This window comes from Platichthys flesus, chromosome 10 (assembly GCF_949316205.1).
Source record: "Platichthys flesus chromosome 10, fPlaFle2.1, whole genome shotgun sequence".
Classification (NCBI taxonomy): domain Eukaryota; kingdom Metazoa; phylum Chordata; class Actinopteri; order Pleuronectiformes; family Pleuronectidae; genus Platichthys; species Platichthys flesus.
In genome coordinates this window covers 22,982,513-22,995,319 of record NC_084954.1, presented here as the reverse complement: position 1 = coordinate 22,995,319, position 12,807 = coordinate 22,982,513, and the positions used below count along the sequence as shown (strand labels likewise).

Sequence of the window (12,807 nt, the reverse complement as noted above, 5' to 3'; positions counted from 1 at the left end):
CATCACCTGTCATATTAGGGAGCGGGACAGAGAAAACTACTGTGTCCGACGTTTAAGCAAAAGCACACACCGACTCAATATGAACTTTAGTGACCTCCGACATACAAAGCCGTTGTTGCCGACCTGAATCATGATTTTACTGTATTTACGTTTAGTTATAGCCAGCGACTTCAGTTTAGATTCGATGTCGCCGGCTCTGGACCCTGGGATGCACACACACACACACACACACACACACACACACACACACCCGATTTCCGGTAACTGCAGAGCGGAGGAGGAGCCTCCAGTGAAAGTGAAAGTGTTCAGACTGGTTCTAACAACAAGGAGCAGACGGAGGAGACGTGAAGTCTGAGGCTGGTGAGTGTTCAGCAACATTTATATTATTCATTCATCATTTTTTACAGTCAATGTTTTTCACTGGATTCCCAGAGACAGATGTGAACAGCAGGTCTGTAACAAAGAGCCATCAAAGGACTAATGAGTTAACTCACAGTTTCACTTTTATTCTTTCATCGCATCTGTTCATCAAGTATTTAATAACAGAACGTGTTTTCACAATCATATGTTACAGCAGTGGTCACCAGTAACCAGTCGAGAGTCTTCACTGTGGATCCCAATAAAGCTCTGGACTCACTGGCTGAGGTGTGAGGAATATCAACCTGCTAGGCCAGGTACACACAGAAAAATATGTTCATATTATTAAATTAATAATGTTTTCAATGAAATGTCTCTTCTCTTAGTGGCAGGGGGCTTTAATGATGTGATCACTGTATTTCCTTGTATATAAGAAGTCCTGTGTACTCAAATAAATACCAGTACTACAAACTATGAAGCTGTGCATCAATTTCACAATGGATTTGGATCTGCACCAAATTCCACACACTGGTAAACAATAGTCCTCTGAACATGTATGTGAAAGAGGAAAGGACCCCCCCCGGTCTGGTTCACAGACAACCTTCCTCAAAGTTTACTGGTAATCTGTCATTTTTTTATCAATCAATCAATCAGTCAAATTTTATTTGTATAGCTCATATTCACAAATTATAGTTCATCTCATAGGGCTTTAACAGGGTGTGACATCCTCTGTCCTGAACCCTCAGCAAGAGTAAGGAAAAACTACTAAAAACCCTTTTAACAGGGTAAAAATACGTAGAAACCTCAGAGAGAGCCACATGTGAGGGATCCCTCTCCCAGGACGGACAGAAGTGCAATAGATGTCAGGTTTAGGAAAACATAATCAAGATTAAAGTTTTTAGCAGCATTGATGAGGGTAAACATTTTGAAGGATAACTTCAATACTATAAGCAGTCCTGCTGCAATCATAGTCTATGGTAAATCAAGGTAAATCTGACTGGCTACTGGTTTGTATGGTAGTACGATGAAAACCATGTGGCCCACTCAGTAGATCAGCCATCAATACCTCTATGTCTTTTTAAACTAAATGCTTCCTATTTGAGAACATAGAACAAGTTACGTTCTGCCGCACTTATTAGCTCTTACTATAAGCTTTATCAAAAAGGAAGGTTTTGAGCCTACTCTTAAACGAACAGATGTTGTCTGCCTCCTGAACTGAATGTGGTCGATTATTCCACAGCAGAGGGGCTTGATGGCTAAAAGCTCTGGCTCCTCCTCTACTTTTAGAGACTTCAGGGACGACAAGTAGGCCTGAATTCTGGGAGCGGAGTGCTCTAGTGGATTGATAAGGTACTAACAGCTCTTTACGATATCAAGGCGCCACATCATTACGGAACACATTGAACACGTTCAACAATGTAACAACAAGGGGGGGGGGGGGTGTGTGTCTGTGTGTGTGTGTTTGGGGGTGAGTGTGTGTGTGTGTCTTTGTGTGTGGGGGTGGGGTAGGGGGGTTGTGTGTTGCCGTGTGTGTGTGTGTGTTAATAACAAAGACAATGTAAAGTTTGTATTGTTCAGAAAATTATTCCTCATCATCAAAAGGTTAGAAGATGACAACTTTCAAAGTTATTTTTAAACAGATAATTTTCTTAAGTCATCAACAGATAGAGATGCTGCAATTTGTTCATTGAAATATATTTAAATTACATTAAAAGAAGAATAAGTTAAACATTTGGTTTACAAAATGTAGATTTGATGTAATTCTTCCTCTAGTTCTGGGACATTTTCCATTAGTGTCACCTGTTAAATATGATGACCTGAGACTTTCCCTCATCAGAGAGTCATGAGTGAAGCCAAACTCTGTGTTATTGATGAGAACATATAGTTGTTTATCATCTGCATAAGAATGTGCTCTGATGAAGGACCTCCATCTGTGGCTGCAGTTGTCAGTCTGTAGCAGAGAGGACTAGCTGGAGGTTTTATAAACATATAAACATATCAAGCCTGAACAAGGTCGCGTCCGAGAAGTGAACTCACTTGCTGTTTTTTCTGGTTCAGGCTGAGCGATGGACTTCAGCGGGTCGATGGCGGTGGCAGCGCTCGGTCGGCCTTTCTCCCTGGGGATGCTGTACGACTGTCGCAGAGATTTACTAGTGCCTGGTGAGGACTCGCATGTAAAGATACAATACAAGTCAAAGACACAAGATATTAAAGTTTGTCCTCCACTTTTATTAATGATCCATAGAACAAATCATGAAAGCAATTCAGCTCGCCAGTTCGTGCTGCAGCAAAACACAGAAATTATATTTAACAGTTGAACAGGTTAATATGGATAATGTTATAATGTTGATATTTATATCAACATTAATGTAATAAATTAATAATAATTAAACGTTTCCCCGAAAATATGAATATTTTTTATCGAGATTTTGTGCATCTGCTACAACTCAGTGGACAGATGCATATCACAGCATCTGCGTGAAGTCTCTAAAGCAGCGTTCACACATGCAACTGTACGAGTCACAGCCTCTGGAATTCTGTGCTCTTTCTCCAAGTTAAAGAACATATCAAATCTCTCCGTGTTACAAAGCAGCGCCGCACACGTCTGTCTCTGCCGGGGGCCTCACCTCTTAACTGAATCCTCCTGAGGATTTGTTCTTGTTGTGAACAAGTGTGAGCAGACAATCTCCTGCTGGGTTGTTAATGTGAAAATTCAAACTCCAGAGAAAGTCCAGAACAAAATTCTGGTATTTTCTAAAAGATTTGTGACTTAAATCTCAGTCTTGAGTTTCTCATTAATGATTGATTAAAAGAAAATGTCCTCCTTCCCCTGGGTTCCTAATTTATTTACACCTAATGGCTAATTAATAAACCAGAGATGCTGAGTATCTCCCTTTAAATTGAGTGAAACACATTCTGGATGATTCTGGAAGCTCAACTTGATTTTTGCTTCTTTTTGTAGGAATGACATTGTGGGACCGCGATGACCTGAAAAAACATATTGGAGAAAGACCCCAGAACTCTAATGATTTTGAGATAGTTGCATCTGAATCGATTGAGGATAAATCTTCAGCACTAAAGGTTGAAGCTTCGCTGAAAGCAAGTTTCTTATCCGGAATGGTTGAGGTGGAGGGATCGGCCAAATACCTGAATGATCACAAGACATCCAGGAATCAGGCCAGAGTAACACTGAAGTATGAAACTACCACTAAGTTCAAGGAACTGTCCATGGACCATCTCGCAAGTGGCAACATGAAACATTCGTATGTTTTTGAGAAAAGAATAGCAACACTTGTAGTCACAGGTATTCTTTATGGAGCAAGAGCCTTCTTTGTGTTTGATCGTGAGATGTCAGAAAGAGAAGATCATCAGGACGTTCAAGGCCACTTGAAAGTGATGATCAAGAAGATCCCAAGCATCTCTATAGATGGGTAAGGTTCCCTGAACATAGAAAACAAAGATAAGGCAAATGTTGAGAGGTTTTCTTGCAAGTTCCACGGAGACTTTTCTCTTGAAGAGAATCCTGTGTCCTTTCAGGATGCCATACAGGTCTATCAAAAACTGCCCAAACTACTGGGATCCGATGGGGGAAAAGCAAGTCCAGTGAAAGTCTGGCTGTTGCCATTGACAAGTTTAGATTCTTCTGCTGCTCAACTTGTTCGTCAGATAAGTATAGGATTAGTTCAGGAAGCACAGACAGTCCTGGAGGACTTCAGTGAGCTGGAAATGAGGTGCAACGATGCCATGAGAACAGCAACAGCACAGCAGTTTCCTCAAATTGGCAAAAAACTTAAAAGTTTTAAAGAAATGTGCTCTGTGTTCAAACTAGAATTCCAACGAACTTTATCAGTGAAACTTCCATCTATACGAGGAGGAGACGAAGAGGAGGCTGTGCTTGCAGAAATACTGGAAAAGAGACATTCATCTCCGTTCAACAGCAAAAACCTGACTGAGTGGATGGACTGTAAAGAGAGAGAAATCTCCATTTTAAAGTATCTCACCAAGATGATGAAAAACACAAAGACCATCTCATCGCAGAATGGTCTACATGAGGAGATTCTCAGTGCAGAGCAGGTCTTGTGTTTTGTTTTCACCTCACTGGGAAACGCTGAGTCGTACCTCTCAGCTTTATCAAAACACTTAAAGGGAACCACAACACATGACGACACTCAAGATCCACATACCTATGATGTAGAGAAGGAGCAGTGGTACATTTCAAACAAAGTTTCTGATGAAATGACGAAAAAAGCAAAGCTCTTCAGTAATTTTGCAGAAGCCAACAAGGAGAACATGAACATAAAGTTCCTCATAGCGGGTTTGACAAATGAGACACAAAAAGGTACAAGCATCTACCATTATGAAGAAGGCTCTTCTCTCAGTGAGAACTTTGAACCACCTTCAAAGCCTGAAAGTTTGAAAGCAAGTGACATAAACCACAACAGTGTGACCCTGAAGATCTCTCCACCCAGATTTGGAGCCGAGAACGTCACGTTCTACTCTGTTGAGTACTGTGTCCATGGAGAGGATGGATGGCAACAGAAGACGGTGTCAAAGGATGGAGACGTCACAGCGAGCGACCTGAGTCCTAACACAGAGTATGTGTTCAGATGCAGAGCTGTCACCTCAGTAGGTGTTGGACCAGTCAACGAGGTCAGTGGAACCATTAGAACTCTGCCCTGCAGCCCTCCTGGAAAACCTCGAGTTGAACCAAACTCAAGTGAGATAACCGTTAGCTGGCAGGGACCTGCTGAGCTTGGACAAGATGTCCACGTTCTGAGCTACATCGTGGAATATGCCCAAGCAGACAAAGTGGGGAAAGGAGACGATCTCCAGTGGAACCAAACAATGTCAGAAGCTGAAAAGGTGATCATATCAGAGCTTCAGTCAGAGACAGAGTATGTTGTCAGGGTCGGATGTGACTGTGGTGGAGCTGGCAAAAGCAAGAAAAGCACCTATGTGAATGTCTGCACAAAGAATGTTAAACCTCTCACAATTAATTTACAATCCAACGACTGCATTCCAGAGACGCCAACACGCTCTCAGCGACTAGCGGACGCCGTTAGAGATGAAAGCACACTGCTGGATCCTCAGTCAGGGTCTATCCCTGTTTATAAAATCCCCCTGCAAGAGGAGGACATCACTGTGAACAGGTGCAAACTTTTCTGCTTCGGGAAAGAGTCCCCTGAACCTAATCGCACCATAATTGTTCTCGGAGCAACTGGTGCTGGCAAATCAACTCTTATTAACGGGATGATTAATTACGTTCTCGGTGTTGAGTGGAACGATCCCTATCGGTTCAAGATAGTAGATGAGGGTCAGTCCACCTCACAAGCTCACAGCCAGACTACTGAAGTCACGACATACAAACTCAACCGTCGGGACGGCTTTAAAATTCAGAACTCGCTCACTATTGTTGACACTCCAGGCTTTGGAGATACGGGAGGTATCCAAAAGGACAAGTTGATCGTAGAGCAGCTTCGTGATCTCTTCTCTGCTGAGTTTGGTGTCAGTGAAATTGATGCTGTGTGTTTCGTAGCTCAGGCTTCCGCACGACTCACATCAACACAGAAATACGTGTTTGACTCAGTGCTCTCCATCTTCGGCAAAGACGTGGCAGAAAACATACAGATTCTGGTGACATTTGCAGACGTTTGCCAACGTCCACCAGTTCTGGAGGCGATCAACACTGCGGATGTCCCATGTCCGAAAACAAAAGAAGGACTGCCGGTTCACTTCAAGTTCAATAACTCAGCGTTGTTTGCCCAAAACAAATCGTGTGCAGCAGAGGGCGTGAGTGGGGAAGATGACGAGGGAGACTTCGATGAGATGTTTTGGAACATGGGAATAAAAAGCATGAGGAAGTTTTTCACTGCTTTGAATGTAATGACGACCAAAAGCTTGTCGATGACAAAGGACGTCCTCAGAGAAAGAAAGCAGCTGGAGATCTCAGTTCAGAGTTTGCAGAAGCAGGTTAAAATTCGGTTAAACAAGCTGGAAGAGGAGTTAAAAGAGACGGCTTCACAACTGGAAGAACACAAGGCAGAGTTCAGCCGAAACCGATGGGAAGTCACGGAAAGAATAACATTAAAAGAGAGGAAAGAAAAGTCCCTGAGAGCCACCGAGATGGCTGTGAAGGCCCTGATTGACAGACTGAAGGCTGAGTATGAAGATGTGAAGACTGAGGTGGTGAAACTGATGGGTGATTCTACCAAATGTCTAAGAAGACTTAAAGAGATCGCACTGAGGCCAAACCCGCTGTCCACTCCAGAGACATGCTCATAGAAGGAGAGGAAGCTGAGACCAAGTCGGGCTGGAAGAAACGAGTCCGAGCACCGTTTTCAAACTGAAACGGGACCGACAGTGTTTCCAAACTTCTGTTTTAACGTCTCTATAACTCATGACCTGTGTGGACGCTAGAACAAACTGTAGCAGAGCGCTGTGTTTCAGAATTAAGACGCAGCCTGGAAGGCAAAAAAATTCAACCCCCCCCACAAAAGTTCCAACCTCATCCGTCGTCTGCCCACCGGGTCATCACCAACGCCCTCACAAAGCCTCAAGTTACACTTTTGCAAACCCTCATTTTGAGGTCGCAAATTCACCTGCACCTTCAGTTTCTGCCTCATTGCTTCAAGATTCTTTATCAGCTCGATGATTGATTAACAATTTAGCCTTTATTTTAATTACAGATCAAAGTGCAACTTCCATTCACAGCATGACAGCGTGTTGTGTGGGAGTAATGTTGCTCTGTGTCAAAGTAGAAAGCTGAAAGCTAACATTACAACCATGTCAACAATGTAGTTCACTGGTGTGATGTCAGCAAATCATATCTGTGTCTTTACGTGTTTCATGTCTGAATTACATGATAAAACAAACAGTGGAACAAATATCAGTTTGCTTGGTTTGAACCTGTGTTTTACTCACAGCTGATTTTATCTTTGCTTTCTATAATTTTTAGTTTGGCAAACTTGAATGTGAAGTTGTGTTATTGTTTTGCGGATTATTCAAGTATCTCTTACAGAAATGTATAAGTAAATAAATCCAAGTTGACCAACTAATATGAGTGTTTATATCTTTTTGTGCATGTTAACACTCCAACACCACCATTTGTACTGTTTTAATCTTTTCTATGACAACATGAATTTCATGTGTAACCGGCTGGTAACAAGGAAATTAACTTTTTCTTATTCGTGTGCGTCAGGTTAATAATTATCCAATCACCGTTTTGTCTGCTTGATATATAATATTCTCATAATGTTCCGTTCATCACTTATTTTCTAATTTAAAATTGTTTTAACATAATTCAGCTCATCAACTTATAACGAAACCAAAATGAACTGAAAGTAAAATCTCACTTTAGAAAAGTAATAATCATGTTGCAGAGATGAGGGACACTGATATGGGGATGCCACTTGTGCTGCCAGTCTGTCCTTGTAATGCTGACCTCCATCCTCGTCCCTTTGCCCAGGTAGTGGATCCTCCAGGATGTCCCCACTAAAGATGCAGTTATTGTGCTGCACATGACTTTGGTCATGACAATGTGATCCACTTGCAGGACTTTCAAGGGCGCCGTCATCACTGTGCCTGTCAGTGATGATGGTGCTGTAAAATACAGGACAAAAACTGTATTTATAGTTATTTACAGTCATGCAGTAAGATTTAAATTGGCATGTACAACACAAACTAAACTATGTTTTACATAATTTCAAAATTCCAATTCACATCTCTAAATCTGGATAGGTTTATTGTCGTCATGTTCACTCAGACAAGCAGGCAGTCACAAAGTCTGCAGCGCTGGTGTGATCCTTTCTCTAGTCTGGGCCCGGATCTTCCTCCTCTTCTTCCAGGATGTTACCTGCTGCCTCAACTGTTGTGGAGGACACATGAGGCATCTTGTTTTGAAAAGGCAAACGCAGCGCTCAATAAAGTTTCTAGTTCTGGCGTGGTGTCTTCAACTTGGCCTGTTGATAACAGAGTTGTGTAGTAAATGTATGTACGTAGTGTAACATAGTCACCAAAGTAACAATTTACTGTGTGTTTGAGTGATGAGACAAAGAAAGTATTGTCACTTACAGGCCATTGGGCCAAATATTCCACAACATGAAAGCCTATGATGACTTCAATAAACCACTTATTACTAGATGTATGCAGTGTTGATACAAAACAAATACATTGATAATGATACCACATTAAATTACAAAAATGCTACTACATACATTATGGGGGTCACATCAAACTGCCAATCCTCCCCTTTGATTGGCAGTTAATTAGGTATTGCAAAGGTCATCTGACCTTATCGGATCTTACATATTTAAAGTTTATTTTGTATTATAGTCATATAAAACGGAATAAGACATTGATGCTTTCTTGTACTCTCCACGTCTGCTCCGCATTCACCCTGCAGGCAACATTCACAGCTAAACATTTGTGTCAAGGATAGTTGTGTAGTCACAGAGAAGGCAACTGTATGTGCATCGCTGTCCTTGGTGCCTTACAAGGAGGAGAACAACCCCCAATGCCTTACATTGATGTTGTTCTCCATGTGCTCTGCTGGCTGAGAACATGTACAAGTTTGTTGTCTCTTTCTTTTTACGGTGAGCACATACTGCAGTGACCTAATTTCTTTCAATCCCTCCCCAAGTCTGTTTAAAATGTTTAGGATGTCAAAGGCTGCATCAATTATGCACAGGAACTGACTCTGATGCTATTTTATCTCTTGTTTACAATATCAATCAGCCACTCCACTGCTGAAAGTCTGGGCTGCAAGATGGACCTTCATTTTCAGATTTGCCTCTGAATGTCCAACATTTTTTATTTGATGCAAGCCTTCACATGAACCGTTTAGACCTCCTTGATGTCATTTATCTGCTGGGTATCTTTCCCCCGATTATCAGAACGTCAAATGATGAGAACACATTCGGAAGAAGCTTGAGCATGTGTCAGTTCATGGACTTTTTACTTTTACTGTAGAAGCTTTCCTTGTAATTGTCTTGGGGAACTCATTAATGATATAGCAGTAATCACTCAGAAAGCAGCTGGTTTGAGACAGTAAAAGTTGCCTGATGCTGAATCTGCCCATCCACCATTTAGATTAGTTTGCTTTACTCTAGCACCATAGCCAACATTGTAAGATACATTTAATGTCAGAGCCATATATCCTCATGCACATCATCGTAAGCTGTGGAGTTTTGTCCTCCTGGCATTGCTTTGACTGATGTCACGACTGCAGTTGTCTATATCACCAACCTCCTCATAGCTATTTCCAAATGAAACTGAGATGTCAGTTATCTCCCTATAAATAGTTAACAAAAGCAGTTGGCTGCTCATCTCCTCAGAGATACTCATCACACTTGTGCAAAAAGCAATAAAAGAACAGGTAGGTGTTATTTTATTGTTTACTATTTCAGATTTACATATTAATGTTAATACACTTAGACAATAAACTTCAATCAGCCTCTACCTGTTTAGTGCAGCAGACCTGGCTGGCAGAAAGGTCCCATTCGACTGGCAGGTTTGAACTCAGAAATTTATTGATGTAGGTGACAGAGCAAACCACTGCACCATTGTGCCGCCAAGGGCTGATCTCAGACTGTTAACATTCAGTCAAATTCTGAGTCTAAAAACTATAATGAGCAGATTTGCAGTTTTTCTGAACGGTTAATTTGCCTTTGACATAACACAATGTTGATATATTGGGATTCAATAAAGAAGCGGCTGAATTATCATGGGAAAATTAAAGAAATGAATCAGTCTTAGTGACAGTTGCCAATGTGAGAGGAAAAACTCATTGCCGTGCTGCCACTTTCTTCTTGCCTCCATCAACGCCAGCACAGACATGAGCTTGATAATCTCATGTTTAGATAGGAAGGAGATTGTTTCCCCTAAAACAATGAACTATTCCTTTAGTTTAGTGTGCACCCAATATTGTGTGAGACAAAATGTGATGAGCTAATTTAAAGCAGATCATTTGAGGAAGTCTAGAAACTCAGTCTACTTGTTGTCAGTGTTATTTTATAGTTTAGTAAATACACAAGCGAAAGGTAGGTTATGACAGATCTGTGATCCATCACAATGGACTTCTGCTGCATGCTGGGTTGTCAGTATTCATTCAAAGATTCACTAATGAGTATGCAATATAGTTCTAATGATTACTGCTAGAGTCACAGTGTGAGTTGAACAGAATTGTGTGGATGCAGCAGTGCATGTCTGTCCTGCGGTAAACCTGGTGTGCTAAGTCACATGTGCTGGATTACTTCTTGTCAAGTTCATTCTTCATTCCTCATCACAGCAGCTCAGTTTCCATGGAAACAGACAAGATAGCCACAGTGACCATGAATAGCATACTAGTGTGCTGAGCGTCAGGTCAGTGGCTGCACACATGGACTATGAGAGGAGCTGCAATGACTCACAGCAGTGGTGGACATGAATCATGAGTGAGGTGATGCAAGGTGAGAAAATATTTGCTGGGATCAAGACATAGCACTCACCTCAAAATAGGTTTGGCAAGTGGACTAATCCACCTTAGGCACACTGGCACGTGTCAACACGGAATTCTTAACCTTAAATCTGATTTGAGTGATAAAAAATTTATACAAAAATACAAATTGTGTTTCACATCAAAAAATAAAAAGTAGTATGCATTTTCAGGCACATGCCATCAATGAACCTAGAGGCCCGAGTCCACAGGAATCAACTGAAGATCCCAACAAACAAGTATGTAGAGTGGGCATACCATGTGACCAAACTTGTATTTATATCTTGTTTAAACACGCGTTCGCGAAGACAACCGACTGCATCGTGAACGTAGTTGTTCACATACTAGTCCAGGGGTGTCCAAACTTTTTATCCCGAGGGCCAAATATAGAAAAAACTCCGAAGGTCTGGGCCACTCACGCCACCACGCCCCCCTGCCCTGGAGCGGACAGTTGACAGTGGGGGGGGGGGGGATGGGGGGGGCGTGGCGGCGTTCTGAGGGACGGCTGCAATACAGTGGGCCATAGTCCATCACATTACATTTCATTTAGCTGATGCTTTTATCTAAAGCGACTTACAATAAGTGCATTCAAGCGTACAAAGCCACAACAACGTGAATCAAGAAACTACAATTTCTCCAAAAATAGAGCAAAACTATAAAGTTCTATAATTAAGTGCCTTTTAAGTGCTACTAAATTGTTAGTTTAAAAAAAAAAAAACATTTAAATAAATTTTTTTAATATTACATTTTTTTCTGTTGAGGCGGAACAATTTAAAATGGCGGCCCGCGGGCCGTAGTTTGGACACCCCTCTACTAGCCGATGTTCTACACATGTAACCTGAGGATACCACTAGAGGGCACATCGGAGAAATCAGACTATAGATTAGAACATCTGGATTTGCATGATATAACAATAAACATGGCGACACTCGAGGAGGTTACTATTTTGTTCATTCTCAGATCTCTGCAGAAAAAGAGACAGCGGCCCTGTCGTAGATGGTACTGATATGTCGCCAGCTATTTTGACAAGCATATTTGTCACTGTGCAGTGTCAATGACACATCATACAGATAACTGCAGACTTGGTCAATAAGAGTGTCTTTAAAACTTTCCACCATTGTTATCGCTGCTTTTGTGACCATTGACCCCTGACCTGTTCTTTAGAAAATCTTAGGTTAAAATCTTCTAAAAGCCTACAGGGTTCAAATGTGAGGTTGAATTGTGTTAAAAGCAGATGAGAAATCAATAAATAAAAGCCGAGTATGACACCCTTTACCTCTGAGTGTTTAGAAAGCAAATGGAGCAGAGTGAGTGAGGCATCCTCCACACCTCTGTGAGGCCTGTAGGAAAACTGCAGCCGGTCAAGGTGTCTTTAAATTACAGACCGCACAATGTTTTGAAAAAGCTTAACTAAAAAAAGAAGCTAAGGCCACAGGTCTGAAATCATTAAGGTTCTTGGAATGTTTATTTTAAGTACAGGGAGCACAACGGCATCTTTCCAGACCGTGGGAACATGCAGTGTTTCTAAAGATTTATTAAAAATATAATAAAAAACTGGGATCTGCTCTTTTGCACAATATTTAAAAATGCGACCGCAGATATTGACTGGCCCATGGATCTTGGTCAGCTTTGTAGAATCGATAGCCTATTCTCTAATAATGAAGAGATGATTTTCTTGAATTTTAAGACTCAGTTTTTGAATTTAATTTCTAAAATATGTCAAAATTATTATAAAAACAATTAAGAGCATTGGAAAAGGTAGTGTCTGAATTAAAACCATCTAAAGTGCTTTTTATTTTATTCTTGAGGCCTGCAATGGTTTTCATGCACGACCATGCTGAGCCAATATTGTTTGCAGAGATTTTTATCTCAATATCTGATTTAAAATTTTGTTTTGCTCCTAAAATTCTGATTTTAAGGTAATTGGAAATTCTGAGATCACGACTTGAAGAATATGGGTGCTAGTATCTCCATTATAA

General features: G+C 41.2%; 1 pseudogene; it reads left to right on the top strand.

Annotated features, from left to right (window-relative positions):
- The first annotated feature begins 295 nt into the window (after positions 1 to 295).
- LOC133962500 (uncharacterized) lies at positions 296 to 7,412 on the top strand (annotated as a pseudogene).
- The last annotated feature ends 5,395 nt before the right edge of the window (positions 7,413 to 12,807 follow it).